The following is a 20,323-nucleotide window of genomic DNA, read 5'->3' as shown; positions in this document are numbered from 1 at the left end:
CACCTTATCAAAAGATTTATCTACTGCAATTTGACTCAGGTAGTAAACACCTTCTCTGTAATCTGTACAGGATCCATGAAGTTGATGTCACTTTGCCTCACCTCTATAGACACTGTACCTGTCTCCTGAGTAAATACAGATACTAAGAATTAATTTAAGATCTCCCCCAGCTGTTTTGGCTGCACACATGGATTAACATTCTGATGTTCCAGAGGGCCAATTTTGACCCTTGCAGTCCTTTTGCTCTTAACATATCTGTAGAATCCCTTAGGATTCTCCTTCACCTTGTCTGCTGGAGAAACTTCATGCCTTCTTTTAGTCCTCCTGATTTCTTTCTTAAGTGTTCTCTTGTATTTCTTGTACTCCACAAGCACCTCATTTGTCCTAGCTGCCGACACCTCCTATGTGCCTTTTTTCCTGTTAACCAGGGCCTCAATATCTCTTGAAAACCAAGGTTATCTAAATCCCTACACTTGGTATCTTTACTTTTTATTCTGACAAGCACATATGAGCTTTGTACTCTCAAAATTTCTCCTTTGAAGGCCTCCACTTTCCAACTGCACCTTTGTCAGAAAATGGTTTTTCCCAATCCACACTTGCCAATCATTGGCCTTTCACCAATCTAGAATCTCATCCCATGGACTAGACCTACCTTTTTGCATATTTGCTTTGAAACTAATGGCATTGTGGTCACTGGATGCAAAATGTTCCCCTACACAAATTTGTATCTTCTGCCCTGTCTCATTCCTTAATAGCAGATCCAGTATCGCACACTCTCTCGTTGGGACTTCTATGTACTGATTAAGGAAACTTTCCTGAACACATTTGACAAAATCCATCTCCTCTAGTCCTTTTACAGTATGGGATTCCCAGTCAATATGTGGAAAGTTAAAATCACCTACAATAACAAACTTTATGTTTTTTGCAACAGTTTGTTCCTCTAAATCCCATGGACTGTTGGGTGGTCTGTAATATAGCCCCATTAACATGGTCACACCTTTCCACCCATAAAACCCCACTAATCAAGTTCTCCAAACTGTCCTGACAGAGCGGTGGTGTGACATTTTCCCTGACTGGTAACACCATCCTTCCTCATTCCATCCCTTCCACTCTGTCACCTCGAAAACAACAGAACCCCAGAATATTAAGCTACCAGTCCTGCCCATCCTGCAGCCAAGTCTCACTAATGGCTACAACGGCATATTCCATGGCCTGAGCTCAGTCACCTTTCCTACGATACTTCTTGCATTGAAATAAACACAGCTCAGGACACAAGTCCTGCTCAACCTTTTGTTTCCTGATTTTGTCTGAGGTCTTACCAACATTTGCCTCCACAATCTCTCCACCAACTGTTCTGGCACTCTGGTTCCCACCCCCCTGCAACTCCAGTTTAAACCCCACTGTGCAGCGTTAACAAACATTCCAGCTAGGATATTAGTCCCCCTCCAGTTTAGGTCCCATCTTCCCTAGAAGAGAAACAATGATCCAAAAATCTGAAGCTCTCCATCCTACACCAATTCCTTAGCCACGTGTTAAACTGTATAATCTTCCTAGATCTGGCCTCACTAGCACTTGGCACGGGTAGCAATCATGAGATCTCAACCCTAGAGGTCCTGTCCATTAACTTAGCACCTAACTCCCTGAGCTCCCTATGTAGAACCTCGACACTCTTCCTACCCATGTCATGGGTACCTATGTGGAACACAACCTCTGGCTGCTCACCCTCTCACTTATGAATGCTGAGGACTCGATCCAAGATGTCCTGGACCCTGGCACCTGGGAGGCAACATACCACCCAGGGATCCCATCCTCGCCAACAGAACCTCCTGTCCATTACCCTAACTAATGAATCCCCTATCACCACAGTGTGCCTCTTCTTCCTCCGCCCTTCCCTTCTGATTCACAGAGCCAGACTCAATGCCAGAGCATAGAACCACAGAACATTACAGCACAGAAAACAAGCCATTCGGCCTTTCTAGTCTGTGCTGAAACTTTAATCTGCTAGTCCCATTGACCTGCACCCAGTCCATAACCCTCCAGACCTCTCCCATCCATGTATCTATCCAAATTATTCTTAAAACTTAAGAGTGAGCTGGCATTTACCACGTCAGATGGCAGCTCGTTCCACACTCCCACCACTCTCTGAGTGAAGAAGTTCCCCCTAAACCTTTCCCCTTTCACCCTAAAGCCATGTCCTCTCGTATTTATCTCTCCTAATCTAAGTGGAAAGAGCCTACTCGCATTTACTCTGTCTATACCTCTCATAATTTTGTAAACCTCTATCAACTCCCCCCTCATTCTTCTATGCTCCAAGGAATAAAGTCCTAACCTGTTCAACCTTTCCCTGTAACTCAACTCCTGAAGACCCGGCAACATCCTAGTAAATCTTCTCTGCACTCCTTCAATCTTACTGATATCCTTCTTATAGTTAGGTGACCAGAACTGCACACAATACTCCAAATTTGGCCTCACCAATGTCTTATACAACCTCACCATAACATCCCAACTCCTATACTCAATACTTTGATTTATGAATGCCAGGATGCCAAAAGCCTTCTTTACAACCCTGTCTACCTGTGACGCCACTTTCAGGGAATTATGCATCTGAACTCTCAGATCCCTTTGTTCCTCCGCACTCCTCAGTGCCCTACCATTTACTATGTATGTCCTACCTTGATTTGTCCTTCCAAAATGCAACACCTCACACGTGTCTGCATTAAATTCCATCTGCCATTTTCTGGCCCATTTTTCCAGTTGGTCCAGATACCTCTGCAAGCTTTGAAAGCCTTCCTCACTGAAACATGCTTGATCAGTGTTCTGAATTAACTCAGTGATGTGACTGATCTCCACAGCCACCCGGGAGAGAGAGTTCCAGAGATCCACTGCCGTCTGGTTGAAGAAATTCCTCCTCATCTCAGCACTCAATGGTCATAGTCTTGTTCTGAGACAGCCAGGGCAGCCCTCCTCCCTTCATCCAGCCTGAAAAGACTTTTCAATGAGCTCTTGTCTCACTCTTGTGATTCAGTCTCAGTCTACTCAGTCTCTACCCATCTCAGAAACCAGTTGCCATAGTTACATGTCCTTTATGGCAACAGCATCCGTTTTTAGGTCAGGAGACCACAAGTGCACAAAACACTACAGGTGCAGTCTCACCAGCTGAAATCCTTTGCCTGACCTTGACTGAGCCACATGGCACTTGACTTGCAGAATACTAGTGATTAGTATCGGTTGGAACATTCATTCCCCGTTGGGCGATCTCAGCAGAAATTGAACACAAATTCAGGTTATGTTTGAGCAATGTAGGAACAGGAGGGGTAAGTTTAGCCTCACATACCTGCTCATTATTACTGTTAAGTAGCTCTCCAGTACAATCAGTTGGAATCTTGGCCTCACAATCTATCTCATTAAGATCTTGCCCCTTACTGCTTACATGCACTACACTGCCTCCGTAGCTGTTACATTATTATTGTTTTACCTTGTTCTACTCAATATATTGTGTAATGATTTGATCTGTATGAACAATATTCAAGACAAGCTTTTCACAGGATTTTGATGCACGTGACAATAATAAAACAATTCCTTTCCATTTCCATACGTTTATTTGCACCAACTGCACATACCCTGATAAATTTACTTAAAGTGATGCAAGTCCCCTGGGGTGTCCGAGACATTGTTGATGCTTTCAGTGGATCCAAGTTTTCAACGCTTTGGGAGGAAGCACCTTACACACGGCATCAGTGTCTCTGTTGGCCTGCCGCTGCTGCCTGACATATAAAGGTTCCTGACAGGACCCTGGGCAATGTGGACCACTTCCAATCTCAGGAGCCGCCTCTTAGTGAAGGTGAAACTCACCACCAATACACCAGCATGGCCTTTGGTCAAATGAAAAGTCACATCAGAAACCACAGCCATTACCTTGATGGATCGCTATAAAGATTCCCTCAGTGCCATGCATGATGGAATTACAGGAATTTGGCTGAGTGATGCCTGGGGGTGATGGGACAGTATATTTCCAATGGGAACGTGGTCCACTGGTTAGGTTACTGGAATACTAATCCAGAGGAATAACCATCCAAAGACATGTTAAAATGCTAGCACGGAACGTCCAGTAATACCATTTAGGACAAAGCAGCCCACTTGACCAGCACCCATCATGCAAACTACTCCATCCCTCCACCAGCAGCACACAGTGTGTACCCAAACCTGTCCAGCTGATAGTCACAGCCTGGATGTGGACGGTGGGGGACTTGATGATGGTCACAGGGTGTACTCTCCGATGCCTCATTCACACCACAGAGGTCCTGAGCAATGTGATTTAGCACTTTTCAGTCAGTCTTATTGCAAGATCATAGGACAGTACACCACGTTACAGGCCCTTCAGCCCACAATGTTGTGCTGACCTCTTAACCAACTCTAAGATCAATCTAGCCCTTCCTTCCTACAATTTTCTATCATCCAAGTGTCTAACTAAGAGTTTCTTAAATGTCTCTGGTGTATCTGCCTTTACCACCACCCCTGGCTGGGTGTTCCTCAGTCCCACCACTCTCTGTGTAAAAAAAACTTACCTCTGACATCCCTCCATCTATTTTCCTCCAATAACCTTAAAATTATACCTTGTTGATTTAGCCATTTCCATCCTGGGAAAACGTGTCTGGCTGTCCACTCACTGTATGTCTATTATCATTTTGTACACCTCTATCATGTCACCTCTCATCCTCCTTCACTCCAGAGAGAAAAGCCCCAGCTTGAGACGACCAGAACCAAGCACAATATTCCTAGTGTGGTCTAACTAGGGTTTTATAGAGTTGAAACCTTACTTCAGAACCCTTAAACTCAGTCCCCAGACTACTGATGGCAAGTAAGGTCTATCTGGGAGTTGTGAATGGAATTGAGCATTGAGCAATTGCCCCAGGCACCCTCACTTCCAACATTACAATGGAAGGAATGCCATTGGTACAGTTGTTGAAGGTCTGGTCAGGGCCACTTGCCCAAGGAACTTCTGCAACGTGTCTTTCGGTGACCATGGTTAACGATGACCTATGTGTGAGTCCACGCCTAACATGTGACCACTTTGCAGAGCACCTCTGTTCAGTTCACAAGAGCAGCACCCAGTCACTGACTTCAGTTCTTCCTCCCACTCAAACGTGAGTCTGTGTGTCTCTGAATTCCTGTATTGCCCCAAAAGGACCCAGCATAAGCTTGAAGAACAGCACCTCTTCCACCTGCAGACTTCTAGGCTCATGATCAAATTCAGTTGCTTGTTTTTGCTGGTATTAAAACCAGTCAGTTCTTAGCACTTACAGATCTGTTTCTGGGCTTTTGAGTACAAGAACCATACAGTGTGGAAACAGGCCCTTTGGCCCAGTGAGCCCACGATGAGCACCAAGCACAATGACACTTTATTCCCCCTACTCCTCCCAGGTTTTACAAAAGAAGTTCTGCTATACGGTTAACTTCATTTTTTCTTTACAGTTATAGCCTGATCTGTTGGGCATTTCCAGCTCTGACCTGCATTCTACATTGTTTCCTATCTCTAACTCACCTCATTCATTGAATAAACAGACAGCTGGAGATAGCAGGATGTCCATGGCAACTCTGGTTTTACCCTTTGTTCTACCCGTCGCTCCCCCCCTTCTCCGTAACTTAAGGTCAATTGGCGTCCACTTCAGATGAAGGATCTTCAATCTGAAGCATTGACTCTTTTGCTCTACAGATGCTGCCTGACCTGCGGAGAGTTTCCAGTATTGCCTGTTAAAATCTTGATTTGCAGCATCTACATTTGTTTGATTTTCATGTCCTGTTAACACACGAAGAGAAGAAATCCTTGCTACTGTGTTTCAAGTGCTGCCTTTTATAAAGGTTGGCACCCTCACCTCACTCCTGGATCTTTGTACTTGGTTCAGCACACAATCACTAGATCTTATAGGGACTTCATGACCCATTTCTTCATGCCAGCTCTTTGATCGTGAAATAGATACCTCTCTCACTCCAAGAAATTCAGTAATGGATCGCAAGTCAATTAGTGAATCAGAGATAGGGAAGGATCAAGCTGACTTGTTCATTATATCATAAACACCAGTAGATCATATCACGTTGTCCCTAAATTGAAAGCATTGATGGAATAGCACGCCACCCATAGATCACATTCATTGATTGACCCCTAATTGATTCATTTTGTTAAATCAGGCAGTTTTATTCAATCCCTGACACTGTGTCCTCTTTCAGTGTTACCAACAGAAAAAAAATGTTCTTTATTGGATCTGAGACTCTGATATTTTTCATTGGATTACACTTTGTGATGGTTTATAAATCTTCCCTTCAGATTAAAGTCAGGGGTGTATCATTGTAATCAGTGAACAACAAACTTTTTCTACTGGATCTTGGATGAATCACCACCCTCTCTGATTGAATCAAGATCACTGATGGATCACAACATCAAAGTCACCAAAGATTCTCAACTGTGCCATTTTAGTCCAAGTCAATGGTAATTTACAACTCAGCAACCAAAGTCAGTGGCAGATCAAGTCCCCTACTGGATAGAGGTATCGTCTCCTTAACATCTACTACCATTTACCATTACTGTCTACTACTATCAGGAAGAAGGTACAAGAGCCTGAGGTCCCACATCACCAGGTTCAGTAACAGTTATTACCCTATAACCATCAGACTCATGAGTCAGTGTGGATAACTTCACTCGCCTCAACTCTGAAACTGATTCCCCAACCTACAGACTCACTTCCAAGGACTTTACAGCTTATGTTGTCAGTATATTTATTTTTTATTTGCACAATTTGTCTTCTTTGAAACATATTGGCTGTTTATTAGTCTTTGTTTATGTACAATTTTTCATAAATTTGATTGTATTTCTTTATTTTCCTGTAAATGCCTGCAAGAAAATTAAACTCCGGGTTCTATATGGTGGCATTTCAGTACTTAGTTAATAAATTTATTTGGACTTTGACTTGACATTATTTAACTGCATTCAGGGACAAAAATTACACTTATTGGATCACATATCTTCCTCCCATTAGATCCAATTCAATCATTCTCATTAACCACAGCTCATTCCAATTGGCTTGTGGTCAGTAATGAAACATCACACATTCTATTTAAATGAAATTCATCAATGGATTAGCACTCTCAATGCTTGTAGCACAAATTGATCTAAAAATGCCTGGAACATCAATTAGATCAAAGCAGTGAGAGGTTAGAAGCTGTCCTTATCAGGTCAATGTTGAAGCATGGAGATAATTCTGGAAAGATTCTCATCAGATCAATGTTAGTTATGGATGGCACACATTACCCTTGGACCCATCTTCTCATTCCAATCAATCCAATGATTGATTGCAACTTTCTCTTGTGGTTTTAGGTCAGTTATTGATGAGAATCTTCTCCCACTGAATCCAAGAGACAGATTGTTCACTGGTGATGGGTCACAACATGGATATGGGTCAGTTATTGATGAGAATCTTCTCCCACTGAATCCAAGAGACAGATTGTTCACTGGCGATGGGTCACAACATGGATATGGGTCAGTTATTGATGAGATTCTTCTCCCACTGAATCCAAGAGACAGATTGTTCACTGGTGATGGATCACAAACATTGTGACTGGGTTGAAGCCCTCACTGCTCCAATGGATGCAACACTAATACAACGAAGATTGCTGTCCATGTTTGGAACAACGAGTGGAGACCTCAGCTCTATGAGCTGACTCATGATACAGCCCACGAAAGCTAACAAAAGGATTCACTGTCCCTGAGGTGCAGACATTTTGGAGAGATCCAGGTGAAGAGAATGTTCCATTGGGGAGAATCGTAACCAACCCCCCTACAAACCAAGATAACCCAGGGGAAGGCCTGAGTTGAGCAAATGTGTCCTTATTGCTGGGTAACCTCAACTTGTAGAGAACCTGTGAAGGAGGTTTGTGACCATTCTCACTTCCTGGTTGTTTTGTGTAGAAAACATCTTGCAGTGGTCACATTTGACTTCAGCAGAAGTTGCCGCTATTGTTTTGTTCCTGGACTACTCACGAAACATTTATAGCCCTTCGTAATGGGCAAGGCTGGTAGAGAGCATTCACTCAGTGGGGATACAGGGGCAGGGGCTAAATAAAACAGGAACACCAGTTGGGTAAAGCCGGACCCCAATCGCATTGCGTCCACACTTTGAAAACTAGGCTATTCAACTTAGTCAAAGGTCTCCTGAGAAAAAATCGAAAATAACAAGGTGGGGTTATTCAAAGTGCAAGAGTCCTATTTAATGCTGAGGAAGCACTAAACCTTCTGAACAGTTTCTTCCCTTCATGAGGTGCTTTAGAACCATAACACTGAGCATGGTAATTTTCCACTGAGATATGAAAGCAATTAGGAGGTCTAAAGGTTGAGTACAGAGGACTGTAGACCTGTCATTACCTTGCCTGCACTGAGACTTAGCACAAAAGGTCTATAGGACAACCAGGACTCCAATAAAAAGGGTGAAGCTTGCAAAGTCAACAGAAAACCTGGTGACATCTCAAGAGCTTTTTGAAGACAATTGGAAGGTGTGTTGACTTGGGGTAATGTTTGAATCTAAGATTGGAGCTCCCTTGTTTCCTGGGTAAGGGAAACACCTCAAATAGGTCAGCCCTAAGTTTTCAATGTTTGCAGGTTCCATTCACACAACCTGTGCTGCAGGACTCTGTGACACTGGGTACAGTAAAGACCAGAGGGACCAGACAAGCTCCCAGCTGTGCTCATGCAGACCTGATCTTCAAAACTACTGTGACTCTGGCCAGTCTCTTTCTGCAGTCATACTCCTGGCAGCTACCCAATTATGTGGAAAGTTGCCCATGTTTGTCCTGACAACAAATGACAGGACCAATCCAAGTTCTTCCTCACCACTCCCTGCTCCCAAGAAGCATTTTGGTAAACACTTCAGAAGTGCCTATGAAACCCTTGGCCTGCTCCAGTTTGCCCTCCATAACCAGTTCAATCTCGGCATGGCTGCAGGCTCATCAGTGCAGGACGGCTTTTCGCTGGCTCCTTGTCAAGAGGACGGAGATGGCCAATAAATGCCACTATTATCAGTAAGGTCCCTGAATGAGGGAACAAATAAAACCCCACTCACCAACGTTTCAGCATGATCACTCAGCTCCGGACCTGATCACAGCCTGGGTCCAAACACGCACCAAAGAGCAGAACTCCAGAGGCTCAGTGAGAGAAATGGCCTTTGACATCAGTTGACTGAGTGTAGTATCAAGCAGCACCCTCCCCCCAGTAAAACAGGTGAGTGGATAAAAGGGAAACACTGCAGTGGGTGGAGTCACCACCTTGAGAAAAGACCGTTGAGGTTGTTGGAGGTCAACTGTCATAACCCCAGGTCATGACTGTAGGAGTTCCTCAGCACAGTGTCCTTGGTGCATCCATCTTCAGCTGTTCCATCAGTGACCTTCCTTCCATCGTACAGTCAGAAGAGGAGATGGTCACTGATGGTTGCATAGTTCCATTCACAGCTCCTCAGCAAGTGAAGCAGACCACATGTGTGCATGCAGCAAGTCCTAAACAATATATATGAGCATGGCTTGTTAACTGTCAAGTAATATTTGTACATTTAAATCATCTAACAATGGCCACTGACAAGGAGAGTCAAGAGCCATACAGCAAAGAAACAGGCATTTTGGATCAGCATGTCCATGTCGACCGTCAAGTACTTTTCCATACTAATCCATCTAATCCAAAGATAGTGGGGAGGTTGTCAAAGCATTCAGCGGGATATAGATCAGTAGAAAATTTGGGCAGAGAAATGGCAGATGGAGCTTAATCTGAGCAAGTGTGATGTGTTGCACTTTGGGAGGTCAAATGTAAGAGGAAGGTAGACAGTAAATGAAAGGACCTTAAGGAACATTCATGTGCAAGTCCATAGCTCCCTGAAATCGGGACCAAGAAGATACAGAATACTTACTTTCATCAGTCAGGGCTTTGAATATAAACACTGGCTATTCACATTACACCTGTATAAAACCTTAGTGAGGCCTTATTTGGAGTTTTGTGTGCAGTTCAGGAAGGATGTGGAGTCTTTGGAGAGGGTACAGAAGATATTCACCAGGATGTTGCCTGGATTAGAGAGTTTTAGCTAAAAACAGAAGTTGGACAAATTTGATAAGCACAAGAGATTCTGTAGATGCTGGAAATCCAGAGCAACACACAAAATGCTGGAGGAACTCAGCATTTCAGGCACCCTCCAATAAACAGTCAACGTTTAGGGACCGATAACCTTCATCAGGAAAGGGGAAGAGGGAAAGAAGCCAGAACATGAAGGTGTGGGGAAGGGAAGGAGTAGAAGTTGGCAGGTGATAGGTGAGACCAGGTGAGGGTGAAGGTGGGTAGGTGGGGAAGGGGAGTATGAAGTGAGAATCTGGGAGGTGAAAAGTGGAAAAGGTAAAGGGCCAAAGAAGAAGGTATTTGATAGGAGAGGAGAGTGGACAATAGGAAAAAGAGAAGGAGGAGGGACAGCAGAGGGAAGTGATGGGCAGGTGAGGAGAAAAGAAACGGTAAGAGGGGAGTCAGAATAGGGAGTTAAAAAAGATAGAAGGGGGAGGGGACAGAAATTACCAGAAGTTGGAGAAATCAATGTTTATGCCATCAGATTGGAGGCTACCCAGACAGAATATGAGGTATTGCTCCTCCAACCTGAGAGTGGCCTCATCATGGTGGAATGGGAATGGGAATGGGAAGTTAAATTAAAATGGGTGACCACTGGGAAATCCTGCCATTTGTGCCACATGGAGTGAAGGTACTAGACGAATCAGTCACCTGATCTACATTGTATCTCGCAGATATGGAGGAGGCCGCACTGAAACCACTGGATACAGTAGATGACCCCGACAGGCTCTCAGGTGAAGTGTTGCTTCACCTGGAAGGGCTGTTTAGGGTCCTGATGGTGGTGAGGGAGGAAGTGAAGAGGCAAGTGTGGCTCTTGTCCCACTTGCAAGGTTAAGTGCCAGGAGGAAAATCAGTGGGGAGAGACAAGTGGACAAAGGTGTCAGAGAGAGAATAATCCCTATGGAGAGAGAAGAGTGGAGTGGAGGGAAAGATGCGCTTAATGGTAGGATCCTGTTGGAGATAAAAAAAAATTAAAAGATGATGTGCTGGATGCAGAAGTGAAGGTAAGCATTGTGCATGTCTTCATAAACACATTTCCCTTGACATTCAATAGTGTTTCATATCCTGAGGTCACCATTGATTAGAAATTTAATTGGGTGAGCCACATAAATACCCTGGCCACATTGAGTGACTCATCTCTTGACTTCACAAGGCCTCTCCACCATCTGCAAGGCATAGGAATAGACCAGAATACCCAGTTCCAACAAATCTCAAGGAGCTCGGCACTACCCAGGACAAGGTAGTCCACTTGGTCGGCACCCCATGCACTTCCTCCACCATTGGTTCACAGTGGCTGCAGTGTGCACTGTCTACAAAACGCAGTTACTCACCCAGGCTACTCCGAAACGTCTTCTCATATTCGTGACCTCTACCATCAAGCCGGGCAAGGAGAATACCGCAACCTGCATGTTTCCCCCCTAACTCGCGCACCAGCCTGACTTGGGAACAGACTGGGTCCAAGTCCTGGAACTCCCTCCCCAACAGCACTGTAGGAGTGTCTTCTCTAGAAGAACTGTAGTGGTCCAAGGTGGTGGCTCACCCTGACCTTCTCAGTTGGGGATGGACAATAAATGCTGGTGTTGTTGTGATGACCAGATGCAGATGATGAAGGTAAAATAGAACCCATCTCTCTCCAGGTACTCAGCCCCATGTTAAGGGTGGCATGGGCAGGATAGAAGATGGAAGTTTCTCCAGCTGCATTGAATATGCATCTACCTTTATTTGAGGAGCGTAGCTGAGTGCACTGAGATAACTTTTTTTTATATTGGATCTGCTCTTAACAAATGAGACAGAGAAGATGATATAAGTGTGTGTAGAACACTTTGGATCTAGTGATTATAATGCCATTAGTTTCAAGATAATTATGGAGAAGAATAAGTTTGGACCTCAGATTGAGATTCTACATTGGAGAAGGCAAATTTTGATGGCATCAGAAAGGATCTGGCAAGTGTGGATTGGGAAAGGTTGATTTCTGGCAGAGGGGTGCTTGGTAAGTGAGAGACCATCAAAAGAGAAGTTTTGAGAGTACAGAGTTTGTATGTTCCTGTCAGAGGAAAAGGCAAGGTTAATAGACTCTATGACTCCATTAATTCCTATGTGATTGACAGCATTAACCTGGAATCTCTTGTCTATTCCAGCTGTCATTGGGGAACTGGAGAGTTGAACCTGTGCACTCCGTGATGAGGTCTTCCCAGAATGCTATTAGTTTAGGAACTTCAAGAATTTGGTTCAACAATATGAGGGAATGACAATATATTTACAAGTCAAGGTTTTGTGTTACTCAGAGGGAAGTAGAGCTAGTGACCTTCTGCCCTGGTTCTTACAGGTAGCGGATGTCACAGGATTGTGAGATGTTGTTGATGAAATCTTGTTGAGATGCTGCCTTGGACCTAACCATGCCATCACCAGTAGTTGTGAGAGTGAATGAGAAGGTGGAGAAAATTGTGTTGTTCAAATATCCTGGATGAACTTAGATTGCACTTGGAATATTGTGTTCAGTTCTGGTCGCCTTATCATAGGAAGGATACAAGGATATGGAGGCTTTAGAGTGGGTGCAGCGGAGATTTCCCCAGATTCTTCCTGGATTAGAGGGCATATCTTATGAGGTTGAGTGAGCTAGGGCTTTCCTCTTTGGAGAGAAGGAGGATGAGAATGACTCAGTAGAGGTGTACAAGATGAAAGGAGGCTTAGATCACGTGGATATCCAAAGACTTTTTCCCAGGGGCAGAAATGGCTAATATTGGTGGGAGAAGCATAATTTTAAGGAGGCAATTATAGGGAGGATGTCAAAGGTGTGTTTTTTTACACAGAGGGTGGTAGGTCTGTGTAGAGGCAGATACATTAGGGACATTTAAGAAACTCTTAGATAAGCACATAGATGATAGAAAAATGGAGGGCTGTGTAAGATGGAAGGGTTAGATTGATCTCAAGTAGGTTAAAAGGTTGGCATAACATGATGGGCTGAAGGGCCTATACAGAGTTGTAATTTGCTATGTCATATGTATTATATGTTTGTTAAGTTTGGAAAAGATTCCTAAATGGAGAGAATGCCCTTCAGCAAGTGTTTGATAAGATTGGGAAGTTTTTCCAGAGTCAGGAGATGAGTGACTTGTTGCCTTGGACCTGAATTTGTGGCTAGTTCAGCTGTTTCCTCTCAGTGTTGACACCTAGGATGTGAATGGTGGTGGGCTCAGCAATGATAGTACATCGGACATCAAGGTGGTTGGTTGGACTCCTTATTGGAGATGCTCACCGCCCAGTACTTGCGTGGGCCCAGTGTTGCTTTGCAGGTCTCACTCCACGCAGGCACATGCTGCTTCATTGTCCGAGGAGATGCAAATGAAATTGACCATTAGTGATTGCACTTCAGGAAGCTCCAACTGGTGGGCCGCATTGTCCACTGGTATGACGGCAGACTCCTGCAGCGACCACATGAGTGTCCGCTCAAAGCCCTGTGTTTTCACACAGAATTTGATTCATGAAAAATGTAACCTACCAATGCAAGAACTTGCCTTGTCCCTGCTGGGAAGTCACTGAGCTCTGCCAGCCTTGGTGACGGTGACACATGGACACAAAGTGCAAACAGGTGAGCAGGAGCACAGCGTTCCAAATTGCCCACCCACCTACCTCCTGCCCTACCTGGCACAGAGACCGCGGAGCCTGGCTGGGGCCTTCTGGCCACATCAAAGCTTTTGACCACAAGCAAATGAAACCGAGCACTGTACAACCATCAGGGGCCATCCCCAATTCTTGTCACACTTGGTCAAGCCCTGCCCTGAGACTGAGAGTTGTCACTGTCACCTCACCTCTGGAGTTCAGCTCCATCACAACTTTGGGAATGATGTGTTACAAAGGAGCCATCCAGCTATTGCATTTGTGCTGACTTTCAGTGACAAATCCAATTAGCTTCTCTCCTTTACTGTTCCCTGAATGCCTTACACTTTCCCTAAAACAGTTAGAGCTCCTTGTAATAGGTAAGATTGTTTGATAGCATTCACTCAGTAGGGACACAGGGGCAGGGGCTGAATAACACAAGCTTGATCACAATCCCACTGCATCCACCACTTTGAAGACCAGCTGTTCAACTCAGTCAAACATCTCCTTAGTGCCAAGTGAACATAACAAGGTGGAGTTATTCAAAGTGCAAGGGTCCTGTTTAATGCTGAAGAAGCACTGAACCTTCTGAACAGCTTCTGGCTTTCATGAGGTGCTTTAGAGCAAAGTGTTTTTCCACTGAGATATGAAAGCAATTAGGAGGTTTAAAGGTTGAACACAGAGGACTATAGACCTGTCATTACATTTCCTGCAGTAAGATGTAGCACAGAAGGTCTATAGGACAACTGAGACTCCAATAAACGAGCCATATAGTAGCTTCCTTTGAAGTATCTAAGGAGCAGCATTGATGTTAGATTAGCAAGACTACAATGTGCAAACACAGCAGCAAATCACTCTCATATCAAACACTCTCATGGTGGAACCCTACAGCTATTCAACCATAAAGCAGGCAATGGTTCGCTGCAGCCTATCTTTGTGATTGACAAAACCTCTTACTTTTCCCCTTTTCAACCACAGAAGCTTGGAATAAGCACAGGCAAAGAAAATCTACAGAGGTTTCTTCCACAATCCCTATACATCTCATTCTACCTCAGCTGAGATCCTCCAGAAACCCCTGTCAACAGACCATAAGACCATAAGTAATAGGAGCAGAATTAGGACCAAACATATAGCAATAGGCCCAGCACTGAACCTTGGAGAAATGACTAGTCATAGGCCTCTAGTCAAAAAACCAACCTTCCACCATTATCTTCAACCATCAAGTCAATTGTATGTCCAATTAGCCAAGCTCTTCCTGGTTTCCATATAATTTAACTTTCCATCACAGCCTACCATGTGGAACCTTATCAAAACCCTTACAGAAGTCCATATAGACCATGTCTGCTACCCAGTAGCAGTGACCTTCATGGTTACTTCTTCCAAAACTCAATCAGGTTCATGAAACACGATCTCCTAGACACAAAGCCATGTTGCTACCTTTAATCAACTCATGTTTTTCTAGATGTATGTATATATTATCCCTCAGAATCCTCTCTGGTAACGCACCTACCACAGATGTTAAGCTTACTGGTCTATAGTTCCCAGGTTTTTCTTTGCAGCTCGTCCTAAATGAGGGCACAACATTAGCCACTCTCCAGTCTTCCAGCACTTCACCTGTCACTAACAATGATACAAATATCTTGGCCAGGGCTCCACAATTTCTTCGCTAGCAATTTCTTTTTAATACATTCAGCATTTCCTTTGTTGTAATGTGGACTATTGCCAAGATCTCCCCATCATTATTTCAAGGTCTGAAGCCTTCATGTCTTTCTGTACTGTAGAAACAGAGGACCTCACTAATCTCCTGTGGCTCCACACAAAGGTATCCACTTTGGTCTTTGAGGGGCATTATTCTCTCTCTAGTTACCCTTTTTCACTTAATATGTAAAATCCTATTTGAAATTATGATGAAATATAATAGAAAAATATAGAAGGATCAAGTATTTTAACTGTGAGTGGTTGTAAGGTGTTGGTGCACCGAAGGCCCTGAGTGCACCAATCATAGAAAGTTAATGGGTAGGTTTGGCAACAAAAAGTTCAAAGTTCAAAATACATTTATTCTCAAAGTGTATATACTATATATAACTTTAAGATTCATCTCCTTACAGGCAGCCACAAAACAAAGAAGCCCAATAGAACTCATTAAAAACAAAGGAAACTGTCAAACAGCAACGTGCAGAGAAAAAGCAAATGACATTCCGAAGTGAAGCTCAAGAAAGTGAGTCCACAGACTCGAAGCCAGTTTGGAAACCAAATGTTATGCTGGCCCTTGTTTACAAGAGGACCTGAGTACAGGTGTCGTGATGCCCGGTTCCAACTGTATGCCCTGGTGAGGCTGCAGCCGGAATATTGTGTACAGGCCTGGTCTCCCTACCTCAGGACGCATATACTTGTGATAGAGGGAGTGCAGCAAAGCTTGACTTTTGGGGCGGCAGTTAAACATTCAAAATTCCTAAGAGACTTCACAGGGTAGATGTGGCGATAATGTTTTTCCTGGCTAGGGTGCCTAGCAGTCCAAAAATAATCGCTCAGTCCCTCAGAGGTGAGAAGAAATGTCTTCACCCAGAGGATGGTAAGTCTGTGGAATTGTCTATGGTGGTGGGGTTGAATGAAGGGCTAGACAGTCTCCTGCTCTTTGTTTATTCTTTATAACTACATGATGAAACCATTCAAGTACAATTTCTGCAGAAGGCAGGATTGGGTGGGGACCTTTGCAACAACAGCTTTGGCATAATTTGTTTCACACATATTGACACCACACCTTCCATCTTTTAGCTGAAAAATAATGTCTGCTGATTTAGAGATAAGTTAATGAACTGGTTGCGACAAGTTGCGACAATTGGAACTGGTCTTACAAAGAGCATCCGCTGGAGATGCCGAGAGTGCCGCGGGAAGCGATGGATGGAATCCCATGGCACAGTCGCTCTGCTCCAGTCTTCCAACAGATGGCAGAACGCAAGAAGGCAGGTCACTGAGCCACTTGGTTATTTCCTCATGGTGACTAGAGATGGTCTTTTGTGATCTGCAAGCTTTCTCTGTTCAACCCGCTGGATTCCCATCCTCTCACGGACGAGAGTGATCTTACACGCTCAAGGTTTGAAGAGCATGCCAAAGAAAATGTAAAGCTGTTCTTGCTCAATAAGCACATCAGACACTCTCTTGCAGGCAAAGTGATCAAAGTACAGTCAGCACCAGAGAACATGGGAAATACAAGCGGAAGCAGGCTGTTTCATCCTTTGAGCCTACTCCACCATTCATCACGAGCATAGCTGATTGACCTCAGGGCTACTGGGAGGAAACGCAAACTCAATGGGCTGAATGGCCCCCTTTTATGTCATTGGAAAATATAAAAAAGAAAAAAAAATCAGACAAATTGCACACATTAGCCCAGGTGTGATCTCACCAAGGCCCTGCACATTGCAATACATCATATTTACTCCTGCAGTCAAACCCTCTCGTAATAAAGGTTAACATTCCACTTGCTCTTTCAGTCGTTTCCTGCACCTGTATGTTGACCTTCAGTGACTTGTGCACAAGGACTCCCATGCCCCCCACCCTGGGATACACCACCACCCAGTTCATCCCCACTTCACCAAAACTCTGCTCCTTGTGTCTGTGCACTGACGTGGATGAGTTCACATTTTCCCACATTTTCATTTTCCAAAAGCCATAGAATCATAGAACACTAAAGCACAGAAACAGGCCTTTTGGCCCATTGAGCCTGTGCCAAACTATTAATGTGCCTATTCCCATCGAACATGTGCCTATTCCCATCCTCCATACCCCTTCCATCCTCATACCTATCCAAACTTCTCTTAAATGTTGAGATCAGACCCGCATCCACCACTTCCGCTGGCATCTCGTTCCACACTTCCCCATCATCTGAGTGAAGAGGTTCTCCCTCATGTTCTCCTTAAACATTTCACCTTCCATATGCCAGGTTGTTCCAAAAAACCTTTCTACACCACCCCTCCCTCCAACTCCCACTCCCACCTAGTTGAGGAACATCAGCAAACTCATAAATAGGGAAAGTCCGGCTAACAGAGGATGTTAGTGAGTGCCAACTACCAACTCAACAAGTCAACAATAGTGTGCAGCACACCTTAAGCAAAGCGGAGAAAGAGATGGTTGCTCATAATTGCTTTCCCCTTTCCTCAAATGGGCTCCTAAACCTTGTTCTGGGAAGTGCCACGTTGACCCTTGTACTTCAATCTCCATGGCAACACAGAGGACAGGCTCAGGCGCCTCAACAGGGAAGCTAGATAACAAGTCAGAGGGAATAAAGAAACATAATTTATTGATCTGGACCTGTGCTACACATTAATAATGTTGCTATTAATCACAGGCTCACAAGATAATTGCCAAGCAACAAAAAAGAACAAAGAAATCCACCAGTCAGAAAATAGAAGCAAGTTATTAGCAAATCAGACAAAGCCCAAATATGGATAATTCCTTAATAAATAACTGAACCAATTAATTTGAGAATAATTTTATCACCAAGTAAAGAAATATGCAATAAATCTGAGATGAGTATCTATTTATATAGACCAAAATCAATAAAGTAAAAATGATCAGTTAAAAGGGGAGGCTGAATGATCAAACCAACAGTTGGTAATTGCATCTAATATAGTGAAGCTGAGGTGATTATACAGTGAGGTTTAAACTACAGACACACAGGCTCAGCAAGAGGTAAGTTCATAACTATATATCATAACTATTATCTGAGTTAGCATTCCAAAGCAAGTCCATTGAGCGTGATGTGATGGACATTGCCATCAGGGACAATGCCCACAGGGCACTGTCTGTTGGAAAGGCACTGTCTGCCAGGTGAATTGTCTGCTGTGTGCACTGTCTATTGGGCATTACAAAAATGCATTGATTAGGACAATGTAGGTTGTATAGTTTACATGACCTTCAGTACACACTCGAGTATCCCTGTAGGTGGGAGCACAGGAAGACAATGCAGTACCAGGACAGGGAGTTCTTGGTAAAACTTTATAAAATGCTAGTTAGGCCACAGCTGGTCACCACACTAGAGGAAAAAGGTGACTACACTGCACAGGGTGAGGAGATTCACAAGGATGTTGCTTGGGTAGAGTGTTTCTTTCTTTCTTTTTGCAACATTTTTATTAAGTTTCATATACACAAATACAGAATTCATAAAGATACTTATTATAAATCAAAATAAGATAGCACAAAATGCACTGTATATAAATCACACTGATACAATCATGGTATCCCACATTGATGATCAATCAAATAAAATAAATTGAATGATGAAATACTATATGGTATGGTTAACTATATTATAAAAAAAATCGGCACCCCTACTAAGACAAAGCTGATTGGTTAAAAAACAAAAGAAAAAAAGAGTACTTTACCTTATAGTGTTTTATAATAATAGCCCAGATCTATATTTTAGTAACAATTCAAAGATTTTTAAAATAGTTCAGAAAGGGTCCCCATAACGTTTGAAAATCTTGGTTAGAATCAGAAATCGAACAACGAATCTTCTCTAGATTTAAACATGACATAACATCGCATAACCATTGAGCATGTGTGGGGGGGGGGGGCAACCTCCTTCCATTTAAACAAGATCGCCCTCCTAGACATAAGAGAAATAGAAGCCAGTACCCGCGAATGAGAAGGCTCCAAAATTATAGCTCTTTCCTCAACAATACCAAATAAGGCAGTCAAAGGATTGGGCTTAAAACTAACTTTATAAAGTACAGAAAAAGTTTGAAATACATCTTCCCAATATTTTTCAAGGCTCGAACATAACCAAAACATGTGAATTAATGAAGGCTCTCCATTATTACATCTGTCACAGTAAGGAGATATATCTGCAATATAACGAGAGAGCTTGTTTTTAGACATATGAGCCCTATGTACTACTTTAAATTGTAGGAGGGAATGACGAGCACGTAATGATGAAGAATTAACCATTTTGAAAATAACCCTCCAGGTCTCATCAGATAATGAAGTTTATAAATCCTTTTCCCAACCTTTTTAAATTTTATCTAAAGGAGCCATTCTCAATCCCGACAACAGACCATAAATATAAGATATTGAGCCATTTTTAAAAGGTTTCAAATTAAAAATTAAATCTATTATGTTCTTATCCAGGCTAGTAGGAAATGTAGTTTAGATCTTAAAAAATCTCTAATGTGTAGATATCGAAAAAAGTGGGTATTTGATAGGTTATATTTCACTAAAAGCCCAACAAATAGATCCTGAAATCGTTTAATGCCTAATCTATCCCATTCTCTAAAAAACAGATCGGCCGTAGATGGTTTAAAAAAAATTAGAAAAAATAGGACTGGAAAGAGAAAATCTCAATAAAACTGAAATGTTTTCTAAACTGTAGCCAGATCCTCAAAGTGTGTTTAACCACCAAACTGTCAATTAATTTATTTACAGATAAAGGAAGAGAGGATCCAAGAAGAGAAATATTAGAAAATTTCGTAACAGAATTGGCTTCCAAAAAGGCCCATATTGGACAATCTTCACGATTAATATAATATAACCGGAAGGTAAGATTTCGTATGTTAATTGCCCAATAATATAACCTAAAATTGGGTCAAGCAA

At 43.1% G+C, this 20,323-nt stretch overlaps 2 protein-coding genes across 4 annotated transcripts in view; one reads left to right on the top strand and one right to left on the bottom strand.

Moving 5' to 3' along the window:
* The window catches only part of LOC140741227 (uncharacterized), a 123,034-nt gene that overhangs the window by 72,743 nt on the left and 29,968 nt on the right, over positions 1-20,323 (bottom strand). The gene's annotated exons all lie outside the window — the stretch shown is intronic.
* Positions 18,325-20,323, top strand: part of LOC140741229 (natural resistance-associated macrophage protein 2-like) — a 90,601-nt gene continuing 88,602 nt past the window's right edge. For both annotated transcript variants that reach the window (XM_073071189.1, XM_073071190.1), the window contains exons 1-2: positions 18,325-18,424; positions 20,156-20,268. The gene's annotated coding sequence lies outside the window, so the exon portion shown is untranslated. The remainder of the gene's footprint in view (positions 18,425-20,155; positions 20,269-20,323) is intronic.

The sequence above is a fragment of the Hemitrygon akajei genome, chromosome 18 (genome assembly GCF_048418815.1).
Source record: "Hemitrygon akajei chromosome 18, sHemAka1.3, whole genome shotgun sequence".
NCBI lineage: Eukaryota > Metazoa > Chordata > Chondrichthyes > Myliobatiformes > Dasyatidae > Hemitrygon > Hemitrygon akajei.
This window is presented reverse-complemented; position numbering and strand designations above follow the sequence as displayed.